The sequence below is a fragment of the Coturnix japonica genome, chromosome 1, assembly GCF_001577835.2.
Source record: "Coturnix japonica isolate 7356 chromosome 1, Coturnix japonica 2.1, whole genome shotgun sequence".
In the NCBI taxonomy this organism is placed as follows: Eukaryota; Metazoa; Chordata; class Aves; order Galliformes; family Phasianidae; genus Coturnix; species Coturnix japonica.
The window spans coordinates 29,881,816-29,898,704 of NC_029516.1; the positions used below are offsets into that span (position 1 = coordinate 29,881,816).

Here is a 16,889-nt window from a genome sequence, read left to right on the forward strand (position 1 = left end):
TGCCGTTAAGTGCAATGATACAACAGCTAATGATGAATTATGGCTGAGTCTGAAAATCAAAATACCAAGTGGATATCTTACATAGAAGCAAACACCAAAAAGTCTCAACTGAAAGGGGATCAAGAAGTGTATTGTTTCAACATAACGCTCACAGACCTCCTGTTTGTGTGACCACAAAGAAGGTCCATAACCTGAACCTGCACACTGAAGGCCTTGGGACAAGTTTGCAGTATGTGGTTTCATATGGTGAGGAAGAACTCACAAGCAAAGACTGTAACCAAGAAGAGTGCCCTGCAGAGATGCTCAGAGGGGCACAAAAAGCCATTTGGTTATCCAGTGACAGCACTACATCACTTGCCTCATTCCATGGCACAGCAAGTCAGACAGGCATGAGGACAGGGGCAAACAGCACACAGCCCTCCAGGCTGTAGTGAGATGGAGCAGAGGCCACTGCTCCACCTTATCAATATGTGATGCAGAAACTGCAGTGGGGGGAGCAGGAGGGAAAAAGCCGATACGAGAGCATCAGTACAAATGTGAGAGACTTGTCAGGTCTGTGCTCCTGTCTCCAAAGGAGCTGGTGTGAGACTGCATGTTACTGAGAGATTTATTTTAAAACATATTATATCTTGCCTCTTTTTTTCCTTTCCTTTCCTTTTTTTTAAAGGAAAAAGGAAGAGAAAGCAAAAACAGAAGACAATTGCAGAGTCTGGTTCTAATAAGCCAGTTAAAATATACAGTGCTGCAATTACGCCTCCATGCATTTCAAAAAGGAAACTGCTTTATCAGATCAAGCCAGTGGTCCATCTAGTCCAGTGCCTCATCTTCAAATAATGAATGGTAATACTGCAACAGAGGCAAGAAATCTTCTACAAAACCAGGGACCAGCATGCAACCAAAAATAAAGACTGGGATATTTATTTCAAAAATACTTCATATTAAGTAGTCCATTTCTTAATTGTTTTGTTATTTATACAGCTGAGTAGTTTGCTGAACTGTGCTTCTGTATTTATTCATTTGCAAAGCTGGACAATCTAAAGCACCTTACACCACTTCAGTTCCAAGTCACGATTTAAGTATAGAAGATTACCAAACAACTCACAGTCTAAAAAGAACTCTACTTGATTTCATCTGCACACTGCCCTGTCCCATGGCTCTCCCTTCAGCATTGTTAGAGAGATGCTCGCAGTACAGGAGGCTGTGTACAGTGCTGTCCTGGTGCTGTGAGACCTGTGTTCAGGTTTCCTATTACAAGATCAGCAAGATGTGAAGTAGGACTCCTTGAATATGTAAGCCATTAACACAGTACAGATTGCAAGGTTTGATGAGCTTTAAACAAGGGACAAACATAACTTCCTAATTTTTATGCATGCAATTATATATGTGATTGCTTCCATACTGCAAGGAGGAGGGATCAAATGTATAGAAAACATTTTCTAGGGCCTCATCAAGCAATAGCTACAATGCTTCCCACAGATCGGTGTTCTAACACAAGAAAATGCTAAGAAAGCTTTTTTTTTTAACATGACTTTTCCCATTTTTTCTAAGTATATGGTGTTCTACCATAACTAGGACTGTAAAGCATTATGTCTGAATTTTTTCTTTCTTCTTCGAAAGTGTTTTTCAAAACACGCTGCATGAAAGAAGCTCCGTAAAAACTCCTCGAATTGTTTATCTTAAAAATGTGACTGTTTTCCAATCGCAGTAAGAAAAAGTACATTAGGTGGCCATTATTATTTTGTCTTCTCTTTTGATAAATAACTGACTCTCTATGGTAACTACAAATGACTGCAAAGGCATAGAAAGAATCAAAGCACAGAAATCACAACCTTTCCAAGTTCTACCAAGAGCAAAAGGAGATTGCACTCAACACTGAATGATGTTGCTGATGATGTTTCCACATTCATTCCCATGTCTCATTTTATAATTCTGACTTAGTTATGAAGACTGTTTTGAAGCATAAATTGACAGCTTGCAAAGCTAGGCCAAATTTCCTGTTAAAATAGCCCCAACAGTGGATTTGGGTATTTCAAAACAGTTTCAAAGCCACTTACAATGGATTCTGTGAAGCTCAGTTATAGTATGTAAATGTTTTCTCACCCTAAAAAAAAAGCAATTGAAATCCTTTTTAGGTGCACACTTAAATTCACTGATCTAAAGATAATGGAGCAAATCTCCAGCTGGTTTCAAATGTCAGCACTTCAACTACTTCAATGGAGCAATGAAAGTCCACATCAGTTCAGGATGCCCCTCTTAACACATAAAAAATGGTCATGAATGGGGCCAGATCAGTGTTCGGCTCTGCTGACATGGGAGGACCCTTCTGTTATATTCATCCAAGCACAACTTTTGTCTCAATCCCTTAAAAACACGGCATTTCAAAGGGAAAACGGAAAACGTGTTTTCAAATGAAAAGTGGTTGCTACCTGAATTATCTGCAGATACAGCAGAAGATCAATGAGGGAAAGACAACAAACATGTCATTCAAATGAGATGCTTAAATATGAGGCTGAGCACTAATTAATTACATTTGTGGAGTCTTTACCTTGCCGTAGCCTCTGTATCATTATGAAGTCTGTTTGCTTTCAGTTATTTTCTTTGTTTGATGACATTTAACTAATAAATACATTGACGAATTGCAACAGCAAATGCCACCCGTTTATCACAAAAACACAAAGTGCTCATGTTTCTGATACAGTGAAGTTAAAGGATTTTTCATTGTTGTTTGAACTTTCAGTACTTAACAAAGGAAATAATATTGCTTTCCTGGATAAACTTCCTGATCTTTATTTTAATTTTCAGTGAACAAACAGCTGCAGAATAATGTGACTTAATGAAGCGTTTCTAATGAAATACTGCAGAAGTTAAAAGAGGGATGCAGAGCTGCTGGTTTACCGATAGTTGCATCATTTGGAACAATTTTTCAAGATGGGGATCACATTTTTCTGCAGATGAGTATTAAGTAATGTGACTTTTCTGTCTTCCAAAGTCAGTTGTTTCCTTTAACGGGTTCGCAGTTTTCTATTACTTATTAATAGGAAGTAAAACACACAATATAATTAATGCATCATACTGCTCATGCACTATTTATGCTTTACACAGGTTGGTGAGTAGTAATACAGCCAGCAATAAATTTATGTGCGAAGATGTTCAGATCTAAAAAGACGCCACAGTACATTTTTCTCACCAGAAACATATAGCCTGCATTTGTAAAGAGGTCCTTTATCAAGCCTGTCATCACCTGCCATGAAATTATGAAAGTTCTTGGTTGCTACATGTTTTTCTTCTGCCACAATTCAGTGTAAAGTATTATTTGCTCTATGTAAATCTAGACAGGGTTCAATGAATCATCACTTTGCAACTTGCCAGTAAAGCAATCTCCAACATCCATCTGTAGACACATCTATTTACTTCCGCGCAGAACTAGTTATTCATGTATTCCCTACTGGAATTACTGACTGCCTTGCAAGAACCTACACACAAAGCTGAGAACCCTCTGCTCGTAGGAAGAGATGGGAAAAAGGTTACCTCATGTATCCAACATGATAAAAGACACTGCCACGTTACTCATCATTCTCTGATTGTAACAATATGACAGGAATCAAGATTTTATCTCAAAGTCAGCCATTACCAGCAGCACATACAAAATTAATAGCACGTTTTTGAGAACCCCCTTATGTTCAAACAACATATGAAGCACTGAATAGTAATTCTGAGCTGCAATCAACCAGTGGAGCAAAGCTTTCCTCTAAAATTACAGCACTTGGAGAGTTTACATTTATAACAGTGACAGTACTGGAGTTTGGGGAATTGGGACTCCGTGAAACCAAAAAAACACACACAGCTTTTAACATCGCCTCAGCAGCATCGGTTCTCCCAAATAAATTTTTAATAATGAAATTTCTATGAATTACTTTCCTACTGTTCATCACACACAAAATAATTTAGAGGCAACCGGTATGAAATGACTGCGCAATTACTGTGGGAAAAGCACCATCGATGTAACCCTTTGCCACCCCCTGATAACAACGCCTCCATGTGCACTTTCCCAACTTCAGCTGAGCTGCACTCCCCGTGCTACTAAACGACTCCTTCATGCATACTCTGTGCTACACAACATCATCTTAATATATCAAATGGACTTCACTTAGATCAGCCCATAAAGTAGCTCTAAAGTATTAAACATGTGGCGAGTTGAATGCTAATGTCTGGAACTGCTCGGTGAAACAGAGAGACCGGATAGCAATTATCATTTAGTCAATAGTAATTTAAATGCATCCAGTGCTGCCAGAAGACCCCAAGACCTCCAATGTTTTATGGGGCTTCTAGGGATAGGGGTTGAGTGTGTTTATTATTCCAACTGAGGGTTCTCCAGGAGCTGAAGCACGGTTCTTTGAATGCAGAGCCGGAGTCGACCGGAGGTGAGTGGGAGCAGTGAAGTGCCCAGTGCTTTGCAGAAATACTGATTATCTCAGAGCAAATGCTGGAGACAGACAACTGTAACTACACATATAATTTAAAATGCTTCAAGCAATGATTTTTAACTCCTGGTAAGAATGAAGCGCACTGCAGAGATGTATCTGACAACTCCTAACTGGGCAGCATAGGCTATTTCTCCGTATTCTTTGCACAGATTAGGGGTATCCAATAGTACAGTTCAATGGGAACAACACGGATTATGTTCAAACTTTGCCTTGCAGTGCCATGAATGGCATGGTGCAAGGGGAAAGCCTTTTCACTGCGGAATACAGAGCACGTAACATTCAATGGTAAACGAGTTCACGGAAACGGAAGGGAAGCAAGGACAAGACAGGCTTCGTACCCTGCACCACAACTTGGGGAGCATTATAACAATGAGGAAACGGAGCCACTAACCATGCCTTGATAGCTCGTTTTGTTAAACGGTTCATAAACAGACCGAGGGCTGTTAACCTCCGCCTGAAGCCGTCCGCTGCCCGGGGCTGAAGCGAGCCCCTTCCCCACCCACACGGCCGGGCTGACAGACCGGTGGGCTTCTCAAAACTGTTTGGTTCTCTAAAACCAACTCCAATTACAACCAAAACCTCGCAGTTCTGCCGCCGGAGCGGCGGAGGCGGCTCCCTCCCAGCCACGCTCCCCAACTTTCGGACAGTGGAGGGGGGGAGGGAAGGAGGCCGGCATCGCCCCGCAGCCCGGCCCGGCCCCGCGGCACATCCCGGCTCGGCTCACGGACACCGCCCGCTCCGCTCACACCTACCTGCGGCCGCTCCGCACTGCTGGAAGCACCCCGCGCTCGGCCGCCTCCCGTCAGCGGGGAGCTCCGGCCTCAGCGCCCGAGCATCGCCGGCACACGGCCCGCGGCATGGAGCGGCTCCGCGCCCGGCTCCTCGCCGCTCGGTTCAGCCTCCCCGGGAGAAAGCAGAAATCCGACGGGGTGATGCCGCTGGGGGTGTTAAGTGCGTGGGGAAGGAGGGGAGACTCGAAATATTTCTCGTGCACGATTTCAGAGTATTAAAAAAGAAAAGAAAAATAAATATATACAGAAGTATAGGGATTCGCTGTCGGATAAGCAGCGGGTGAGGAAGTCCTGCAGCCCGGTGCGGCTCTGTCGGTCCGTGCGGTCCCGATTCAGCCCCGGCGGCAGAAGATGGGAGGAAAACCCGGCGCGTCCTGCAGCGATCCCAGCGTTACAGCGGCGCTGATTGGCCTGCCCGCCCCGCACGGCGCCGCGTCCCCCTCCTGCTGCCTCCTTCTCCCTCTTGGGAAAAGTAAACAGAGAGACAGGGCTTCACCTGCAGCAGCAGCAGCCGCTGCCTGCGCTCTCGGCTCCGCACCGCGCAGAAGAGCGGAGGGACCCCGGGGCGACACGGGCAGCACCCAGAGCGCCGTGCCGGGGGTGGCAGACTCCCGTCTCCTCCCAGCCGCGTGTCTGCTCCGTGTGTCTCCTGCCCACTCGGTCCCGAGGCTGTGTTTGAGATAGGAGCGCTCCGCAGCAGCACCCACCGCCTACCCAGTGCCCGCGCACAGCGGGGCTGAGCCGCCGCCCCACGTGCGGCTCTTCCTCCTCTCTCGTCCCCTCCCCTGCAAACAGCGGGACGAGGGGCTGCCAAGTTTCACACGCTCACACACGTGGCCACCGGAAAGGAGCGGATCCCCGCCGTGCCGCACTCCCCCGGACCCCGCTGGGCCACGGCCGGGCTGGGGAAGAGATGCCAGGCAGCGCCCCTGGGAAGTGAGCGGGGCTGCGGCCGGGCAGGAGCGGGGCAGGGGCAGGAGGGAGGCGGCGGCGCCGGCAGCCAAAAGCTGGACTGTGTCTCCCTCCAGAGGGAGTCGGGAGGCACTTACGACGGCTCAGGCGGAGGGAAAAGCCCGACTTCCCCCAGCGGTGCCGGTGAATCCGTTCTCGCCGACCTGCGAGGCGGCAGGTGGTTTTATTAGGGGTCGGAGCCCAAAGGGCTCTCCTCCTTCTGCCTACCTCTGTTAACGGCCACGACAGCTGGTTGATAGAGGGAAGCGCTGGTCGGTGAGGATAAGGAAAAGCGCAGCTTGCTGCCTTATTTCAGTGTGGTTTGTGCTGCTGAAAAAAAAGGATGCAGGGAGGTGGAGAGAGCCACAGGGCGTTCATTAATTGCAGTGATATCAAACATAGGGTCAGATTCTCGGTTTTCTCCCAGAATGCTTGTCCATTCCTAGGTTGAATGGAAATGATTGTGTGCTGGGTTAAGAAGCATTGATTTACTTAACCATTCATCGTCTTTTTTTTATTACAATCTGTACCACCTAACTTAATGGCAAGTGTTTGGAAAAGAAGTTTTTGTTGAGCCTTTAGCTGTCAGCACATCTTGTATGATGCTGATGGTCAACCATGTGAGAAGCTAAAGAAGGAAGCAATACCCCAACTGTTATGGTCACAGAATCACAGAATGACCCGGGTTGGAAGGGACTCAAGGACTCATGTAGTTGCCGAACCCCCTGCCTGGCAGGGCACCAAAACATAGCACATTTACTAGATCAGGTGCCCAGGGCCGCCCTTCGCAACCTGGTTTGAACACCTCCAAGACGGGGCAGTCCACAACTCCCTGGGCAGCCTGTTCGCAGGAGCCTAACCACTCTCCTAGTTAAAAGACACTTCCCCGACTAACATCCAACGCTAAATCTTCCCTCTTTTAACTGTAAAACCATTTCCCCGTGTCCTGTATTGTCAGCCCTTGTCAAAGAGGTTAGCTCCTCTCCTGGGAGTAAGTTCCCTTCACGTATTGAAACTGCATGAGGTCCCCCAAACCTTCTCTTTCTCTAGGCTGAACAAACCCAACTCCCTCAGCCTGTCCTCATAGGGGAGGTGCTCCATGGTCCATGCTGGAGGTTTTCTGTGTAAGTAAGGATCTGTAGAATGTTTGAACTTATTTTATTTTATTTTATTTTATTTTATTTTATTTGTATTGTTATTTTATTTTATTTTATTTTTATTGTTAGTGGGTGATCATTTTATTTTATTTTATTTTTATTTTATTTTATTTCAAATCAAGTGAAGCAGATCTGGAGGCCCATGCAATCAAAAAGAAAAGGCAAAAATAAATAAAGAGAGAGCTTAATTCTCACTGCCTCACACACAAATAGGACAGAATATAAAGAGGCTGGTGTGGAAAGGGCAAGCCAAAAGTAGGTTGGCACGTGGTTGTCACACCCACAGTTGAGGCCAGCACTGCAGCACACAAGGCTGCAACCTGCAGCCAAGTGAGAAGGCCCTTGGTTATAAGGACAAATATGGTCTTACTCATTGGAAGCTGTTAAAATAACATCACAATTTCCCATGTTGGTAACTGTATTTCTGCATCCACAAAGGGCTAAAAATATTTCAGAAGAGACTGAAACAACTGAAGTAACAAGACCATGCTGCAATCAGCAGTATAATTTCAATACATTGAGCAGACCTAGGGTAGTGTGAATCCACAAGGGCTGGATGCTCCTTCCCAGCAATGCAAAATGGCCACAGAGCCTGAATAAATAACAGAATGGATATTGGTTACTGTTGCATGGGCCAGTGTAAGACCACAAATATTGTTGCTGGATTAAAAGCAGCCACATAACGCCTAAAGTGCAGCTGTTGCACTTTAGACATAGCTAACACCTTGTAATTATGGGAGCACACAGATCTATATTAGCTGCTTTTATCATTACACTCCTGTTGACAGAGTATAGTGAGACCAGACAGTACTTGGCAGTTTCATGCTGATGTCCTGCTGTTACGGGAATCAGGAAAACACATCTAGAGACACACAACTACTGTAACCAAGTTAACACAAACAAGTCACATAAAAAAAAAAAAGAGAGAGAGAGAGAGAGAGAGAAATAGAAGGAAAATAAAACAGTAGAGAAAGCAACAGATAAGAGGTGTTCCACTTTGGAAAATGTAATCATTCTTTACAGTGTGGTGTTGTGGCACATGGGCAGTCGTACCTGTGTGCTGGCACAGTATGGCCAGTGTTCCCAGGAAGAGCTGAAATGATCCATTACACCTTTGCAGTACAGCTGGCTTTGCAGATGCTTACTTAGTAAGGCTGACTCATCTCCAAAGGTGCATTTAGGCATGCTGCACATACACTATATGATAAATCTACCATTTTCTGGAAGTACCAGATCGGCAGTCTTTATGCTACACAGCCTCAATTTATATCCTTCTGACTGGAAAATCCCCAACAGAATTCTGTGGCCATAGAACACAACACAGTTACAGAACACAGCTATTATATGAATGTCCTTTCTTGCTTTAGTTTTTGAGTTAGTGTCACTACATCTTACTTTTCTGGCTCTTCTACACACTGAAAGAAAAGCATAAAGCATAAAAACGGGCACTGGTTCTCACAACAGGTGTAATGTTTGGAACAACTTCAGTATTTCTATTTCAAGTTGAACAGTACAGCATAAAAAAAGAGGAAAGTAAAAAGTTATTTCAGAATGTGGCAGTTGCATGTATGTTGATTTAGTATGCTTTTACATACTGATTTTACTCTGAGGCATACATGTTCTGAGCTCCTGAATAGAAGAAAAGAACATTTTGGTGGACATGATGATTTTGCCTCTAAGAACTGATGACTTCCCTGGTGTCTACCAATAACTTTGCTCCTTTATCCTCACCGTGAGATCATTCCCCTCCTATCACTCACCATGCAATTGACATGAACTTGCAATTGACTTAAACTAACTGCAAGTGCCAGTGACAGCACTGTTAGGTTCTCTGTTTCTCATTTTGTACATAAAAATATATTTTACTTGGGCCTGATATGAAGCATTTTCCTGTATCCTTTCATTGCCACCCCCTAATCTGGAGAAGAAGCATTCAACTTGTCCACCAGCATTCACAGGTCTTTTTCTGTAAAGGGGTTTTCTAGACAGTGTCAAGTTTGTGCTGTTGCATTTAAGTTATTGTGTACCAGGTGCTGGACTTGCATTTGTCTTTGTCAGAGTTGAAGAGAGCTCACTTCTCCAGCCTGTTTCGATTTCTCTGAGCACTGGCGCTGCCCTACAGCCTATTGACTGTTCCCCCACCTCAGAGTCACCTGTTGAGAGTGTTTGCCACTCTGTCATGCATGCTGTTAGGGAGGGCTGTAAGCACATTGACTCCAGTATTGAACACTGAGGAATGCAATGATGACTGGCCACTGCTCTTTAAGCCTGCCACTTCAGCCAATTTGCACCCTTTTTATAAGCCAGTATCACAATATAAGCCAGTATCACAATATAAGCCATCCAGTATGTATCTATGCAATTTGGCTACAAGAATTTTATGGTAGACCATGTCAAAAAACATCAGTAGAGAAAAGATAAACATCCACTGTGCTCCTCTTCCCTACACAGCCAGTCATTTCGGTGAAGAAGGCAATCAAATTAGTAAGACACAGTTTGCCCTTATTGAATCTACAGTGACATTTCCAAATCACCTTCCTGGCCTTCATATGTGTGGAAATGGCTTCCAGTGGAATTTACTTCATAACTTCCCTGGGATACAAGGGATGCTCCATAAGTAATGCCTCCCATTTTGTTATGTTGGCTCACAACATCAGAAACAAATGGTGGTGTTATGGCACTAGAGGCTGAACCTTCCCATCAATACTCCATTCCATTTTGTTGCCATGTGGCAGATGGTAGCAGAGGGGCAGTCTGACAAAATGGCATGGAAGTGCATCTGAAGCAAAGGTGTGGCACTGAGTTCCTCTGTGGAGAAAAATTGCACTCATTAACATTCATTGACACTTGCTGAATGTTTATGGAGACCAAAGAGTGGATGTGAGTATGATGAGGTGAAGGTTAGTACATTTCAGCAGTGGCAAAAGTGACATGAAAGACAAACCACTTTCTGGATGGCCACGCAGATTTTTACAAACACAGCATGCAGGCCCTTGTTCATCACTGTCAAAAATGCATTGCTAATGGTAGTGATTATGTTGAAAAAATAGTGTTCTGTAGATGAGAATTTGTCTATCAAATAGTGTTTATTGCCTGCTCCCCCAGTGCACTTGGATGCACCTGGTCCCACAGGTACATTTTTTAAGAGGGCCCTATTCACCTTCTCCTATCACAGATGGTACTGTGCTCCCCTAAACTCATCTGAAAAGCTGAGTTAAACAAAGATAAAGAAATCGTGGGATGAATACTGTTTGCCTGACCTACTGCATAGAGTATCATGCAAAAGGATCTATCTTCTTAAGCTATTTCATCAGAAAGAGCAAAATCCCCCAGGCTGTAAGAACTCTAGCTATTTTGAAACATAAAGATCCTTCTTTCTAATACTTTGTAAAGCACCTAAGCTCCCTAAAGGGGAAAGATTTAAAAACCTGCACTCCTCATTTTTCATTTGTTACCTCTTGACAAGTCACCACTGACCGTTTTTTTTAGGCCTTTTAAATATCATCATAAGGCACCATACTTTCTCCAGGTGTCAGGAACCCTGTGCTACCATATTCAGCTTTTGAGTCTGGCTCTGGAAAGGCAAGTCCTGAAAAGTTGGGTGTTAGTACATTTTGTGTTGTGGCTCCAAAACTTTTCTAAATCTACTTGGTCTGTATAGGGAAAAGTAATCAGAAGGATTCAGGTTAGAAGTAGAGCAATATTTGACCACTCTGTCTTTTGGAAATAGACATCAATTCTATGTTGAACAAATCCTTTGCTTGATTACATTATGTATTTAATAAGCAATGTGTCTGTGCTTTATTACACTAAGAGGAACAGTCCAAGGGTGAAACATAGCAGGGTGGACATAGAGCCGCTTGTACTGCACAATAAAATTGTAAAGCAAGATTAAATGTAGTGCTGGTTGCTTATTAGAGGTAAAGTAAGTGCTACTCATGAACATGGGAAAAGCCCAAAGCTGAAAAATTATAGTCAGGAATAAAATGTGAGCAGTTTTTCCTCTTTTTCTTTTTTTTTTTTTTTTCCCAAACCATTTCTCCTACTACATCTGTGCAACACAACAGAAAATAGAAACCAACATTAAATCAGGCATTTCAAGAAAGAATCATAGAATTACCCAGGTTGGAAAAGACCTTGAAGATCATCAAGTCCAACCACAGCCTAACCTGTACCCTAACTCTAAAAACCCTCCACTAAATCATATCCCTGAGTACCACATCCAAACGGCTCTTATACACAACCAGGGATGGCAATTCAACCACCTCCCTGGGGAGCCTATTCCGGTACCTAACTACCCTTTCTGTAAAGAAGTTCTTCCTAATATCCAACCTAAAAAGAAATAGGAGAGGTGAAAGGTATCTAAACATGTCTGGCTTGAAGCTGTATTACTATATAATATAAAATATTTGTTGGCCTTGTATGCATTTGCCATTCATCTGATACAGATTAGTAGTTTCTATTCTACTTTGTCTAACAGCATCAGTTCTTGCAGCCATGCTTACAAAGAATTTTTTACCCCTGGTGTATATTAATTTTATTTCAACTTTGTGTCAAAGGTTGCACCATAGACAAAAAGAGCATTTTTCTTTTTAATTTACAACCTTGTAGGAGAGTGACAAGCTGACCTCCTTACCCGATGAGGTGTTAATGTCAATTTAAAATCAATATAATTATTTCCAAAATGATGTCTTGAATTATCTTTATGAATTAATTATATTTCAATTATGTTAAAGAAAAGAAGCGAAAGCAGACAGCTGGTCAGACCATGAGTGGTAAAGGTAAGGAAGGATCAGGCTGATTTCACAAAATGAATCATACTTAGCTTTATTCCTGAAAACTCTTTGTTGAGGGCAACATATGTTGGCAGATTTGAGAACTCATCTGCAAGAAGAATTAGGTTTCACTGTAGAGACTCAGAGTGCCATTTATTATCTCATGATGGAGAATTTTCTAATCTGCGTGGTGTCATTTTAAAAACAGGCATCACAAATTCTGGTTAAAAAAAGGTGTCAACGCTTATTAGCCCAGTAATTCAGTTCCTGCACATTGGGAGATAAATAAGGGGGCTGTAAGATGTATTGTTTGTTGCAAAAACAAAACAAAAACAAAAAAAAAGAGAGAGAGAGAGAGAGAGAGAGAGAGAGAGAAAATCACTGTGAACTTATCTGGGTTATTTTTTTCTAGAGAAATAGTGCTGTGTCTGTTTTATAGTAGAGACACAGTCTTTCAGATTATATAATACAAAGTTCTGTGAGGAAATTTAGTGAAGGGTACAGTGCATTAAGTCGAATAAGTTGTTCCATCTCAGTATTTCATTCTGACTTAAAGTCTTTCTCTGAATTGTAACCACTTGCATTTTAATAAGGGAAGGAAAGATAAAAGAAAATTACATTCAAGAGTGTACTAGGCTTGGATACATGTGTTAAAAAACATTAAAAGATGCCTTAAAGGTTATTACAGACTTTGTGTTTTATTGTGTTTTAACGGCAAGTTTAAAAAGGATATATATATATATATATATATATATATATATATATATATATATATAATTTTTCTGCAGTTTGTGTATGGACAGAAGTAGATCTTACAAGAGTTGAGAGCAAAAGTGCCATTATTTAGAATATTGTCTGCCATATTCATTTCAGAACAGCATGAAACTGGGAGAAAAAACAAACACAGAAGTCAGAAAACTATCATCTTTAAATGCTCTGAATTGCAGACTTCAAGATGTTTTACAAAAAGAAGACCACTAAAGAGGAAATCTTTCTTTGGGGTGGGGGGGGGATAGGGAGATGGTACAAGTGGCTGTTAATTCAGAGTGGAAAGGAAATGTCTCTGATTAATGAAGAGTCAAATAAAAATCAGTTCTATATATTTAAAAAGTTACATTTTCTATTTGGATTATGTGCACTTTTCAATGACATTACAAACGTGTAGCTAGTGGATTGCATAGCAAACAGGCTGAATATAAGGCATTTCTCTTTGTGTAAATGTGAAAATGTGAAATGTGAAAGCAAACTGTGTACCTAGAGAGGATTGCTGCCACTTAGATCTCAGGATCTGCAGGGTAGGAAGTCATGCGTTGTATGAACTCTGCCTCCCTCCTTCATCAAATACAGAGCAGGAAATGCTAAAGGATGTGTGGCTTTGAGTTTTTCTGCTTTTGTGGCTGTCATTGTCTGGTTTCTTTGAAGGCAGTAAGTTTGTGCTCAGCAGTCCTTCAGATTAACCTTGCCTTATTCATGGCTCAGACTGCATGGTGGCAGAGTGCTGTGATGTCTGATACTGCTCAGAAGCGTAACTGCAGACCTCCCTCTGCTGCTACGACCGAGGCCATACTCACCTCAACGAGGAGAAATTAATAACTGGTTACCCACGTTAAAAGCCATACATGGATGGACAGAAATGTCACCACCTGACTCCCCAAAGCCCACATGCACCCAGCTGGGGCAGCCTGCAGAAACCTTCACCCTATAAGATTGCCTGCTTCAACTCTTGCCACCCTGCAGAGCTTCACCACCTGCAGGGTGCCCTCATGTGGCACAACATCAATTCAAATTCCCATTCCTTTTTTACTCATGAGACACAGTATAGATAGTATCTTGGTTTGGTCTTGGCTGAGGTTATTGCTTCTTTCCTGACATCCAGCCCAAGTACAGTGTATGAATGATGAGTACTAATTGGTGGAGCCCTGGGTCCTTGGGGACATATGGTCATGAGAATCATTCTGATTAACATTCAGACAAATGCTTAACCACTTATATTTTTTTCTAGGGCCAATCCTTTCTGTGTGTGCCTGTAGCCTAGAAATTCAATACCAACAAAGAACAAAACAAGGATTTTTACTTGTGCTCTGAAGGGCACTTACACATAGCAGCTGCAGTAACAGGCAGGGATGCTGCTATTTGGCACCTGGAAATGGGCTCGTTGCTCAAAGCTCTGCATAGACAAACTTGCTTTCCCAAGCAGCTCAGAGGTATCTTGGACAGAGATGCACAAAAGGCACAGCCTCAGATTCAGAGACTCCACTGCTGCTGCTAGAGCGATAAACCCGCTGTGTAAATCTTCTTTGTTTTCCTCCCACATTAAGCTCCATGACAGATCCGCTGTTCCCTGCCTGACTCCAGAATTACCTCATTATCCCCAAGTGCCCTCGTTTTCGATGGCGTTAAGCACCCACAAATGTCGGAGGAGCCCGCAGAGTTGCGAAAATGGGGAATTTCTGAGGAAAAACAGAAAAAAATCAGGGCAAGTTCAGCAATTGGCAGATTTTGCCGCTAGATGTCAGTAGGCAGAACACAGACCTTGTACACTGCCTTACAAAACCTTGAAAAAAGACCTACCCGTTCTTCTGTTTTCCTTTCCTTCCCCCCTCCTCCTCTCGTGGCACATATATGCACATACACACAGAAAGAGAATCATCCTGGGAGCATTTCTTTGTGGTTTGTTTTGTGGGTTTTTTTCCACTGTAGCCTTACACAGATAAAAAGCGGGAGATCTAATAGCCTGTTAAGCTTGAGGTGACATATCAAAGAAAAAGAGTTGTCTAAAAGTTGAAGTTGCTAAGCAAGCTGAATCGTAACAAGTTCTGTGAGTTGTGGAGCTAATGAAGTCTGGTTTCCTATGGATTTTGCCTCATGGCTGATTGAAGCTTTTCCTATTCGGTGAACTTCGTATTTTCTCTTTTTCCCTTATGGTTGATTGAAGCTTTTCCTGTGCTGGGGAACTTCGAATTTTCTTTTTCTTAGGGTGGTCCCAAGGGGCAGCCTTTCAGAGCTGCATTTGTGGCATTTCTCTCTCCTTTCCAGGCATCTTTTCTTACTGTAACTGAATTCTTTTAAGACTGCTACACGTTTCCCATATTTTGCTCATACCAGATAGGGTTCCAAAATACAAAAGTTTGCTTCCACATGAAACCTAGCAAAATGAAATGCAGTCACTTAGACACGTGGATTTATAAGATTTACTTTATAGAATAACTCATCTAGAGTTACTTAACACCTGAACTTATATTGGCAATTTCAGTGTTCCACTACATATTCTGGAAATTCCTTATTTTTCCACAAAATTACGAATTCACGGAATATGCAGAAATGTGCCTGATTGGCCCTTTAGTCTTTGATGATGAAACCATAGTTCTTAGCCCTGCATGTTAGTCTTCTCCTTTTGTTCTACACCAATAAACAAACAAACAAGTAGATTGCATGAAATAGAATCTTTTACCCCAAGTTTCCATATTCCTCCAGTGCAGTGAAACAGGCAGCATTGATGACAGTTTGAAAGAGTAGATGGGCCTTCTCACAGAGTGTTTTTACTCCAGCTAAACTCCAGAATTTCTACAATGATTCCAGAGAGAACAAGATTAAATGCTCAGCACTTTTCTCTTTTTGCAAGCTTATGCTTACTCCAGCTCTTTTTGATTGTATTTTTCTATGTTAAATTAATGAGCTTTGCTTTATTATCCTATCACATTTTAAGCTTTGATTAGTCTAGCTCTTAAAATGTACATAAAATGATTTTGATTTTATGAGCTATTATTTAAATGATCACCTAAAATTAATCCCTTTGTAGTGTGAAGCTGTTTTTGTTGCATTACAATGGTTGCTTATCCTTCCTGACCTGAAATTATATGACATCATAAAAATTTAGCAACAGATTTAAAAACTAAAGGGAAATTTTATGAAGCAGGAATGATAACCACGCAGACTCATCTATACTAGTCTATAATAATGATCCCTTCAGAGCTATTTTTACAGAAAGAGGTCAATGCTGTGAAAAGATAGAATGTATGTAAACTGGTTTTTGCGTGACTGATATGTTAAATGTTTTGGGGTTGTTTTTTTTTTTGTATATTTAAAACGTCATCCTCAGCAGACGGGTTCATAGTCATTTCAGTGTGTTGGTATGATGACCCTTGTTCAGTAGCAAAGTCCATGCACCTTATTGATTTCCCAGGGTTAGATTTGCATGTTTTCTAGGTAATATGTTGTGTTTTTTTAGTAGCGTGATAACATCTTAGTATACCCTTTCCATACTGGAAGAGCATTTGCTTTCTCAGATTACCTCCACTCTGTCACTTCTGTCTCAGCCCAAGCTCTCTGTGTCATGGTAAGCCTGTTCTTCCTTTTTACTTTCTTGCTACATTGTCAGTACTGAAGGTACTGTGGGATAAGGGCAGCTTTCATCCCAAAGTCTGCCATTCTTCCAGCATAATCCAGTACTCTCATTACATGACATGCATTTTTGAGGTCAGTGGATTCGCTCAGTAACTGGAGACATCTGAATTCGATCACAAATGCCAACAGAGTATATGAATCTTTAATGCCATAGCTTAACATAAGACAATATTTCTTAAATACTTACACAAGTTTCCAAATGCTCACTCTAAGGAAAATTCAAACTAGCTCATTCAAATTTTCTCAACACATTAAAAGCAGCTTCCACACCTGCCCCATTACCACTCCTCAAACTGGCAAACAAGTGGACAAGAAATGGGTGTTTCC

The 16,889-nt window shown here is 42.2% G+C and overlaps 1 protein-coding gene and 1 long non-coding RNA gene across 2 annotated transcripts in view; both read right to left on the minus strand.

The window, feature by feature from the left end:
- TAFA2 (TAFA chemokine like family member 2) overlaps positions 1-6,172 on the minus strand; it is a 174,048-nt gene extending 167,876 nt beyond the window's left edge. Inside the window, exon 1 of the transcript XR_001553434.2 lies at positions 5,237-6,172. The gene's annotated coding sequence lies outside the window, so the exon portion shown is untranslated. The remainder of the gene's footprint in view (positions 1-5,236) is intronic.
- Positions 6,173-13,222: 7,050 nt separating this feature from the next.
- On the minus strand, positions 13,223-15,784 carry LOC107309978. Its single transcript, XR_001553413.2, has 3 exons — positions 15,610-15,784; positions 14,730-15,303; positions 13,223-14,608 (listed from the first exon to the last, which is right to left on the minus strand). It is a non-coding gene; the product is annotated as an uncharacterized LOC107309978 (long non-coding RNA).
- Between the last annotated feature and the right edge of the window lie 1,105 nt (positions 15,785-16,889).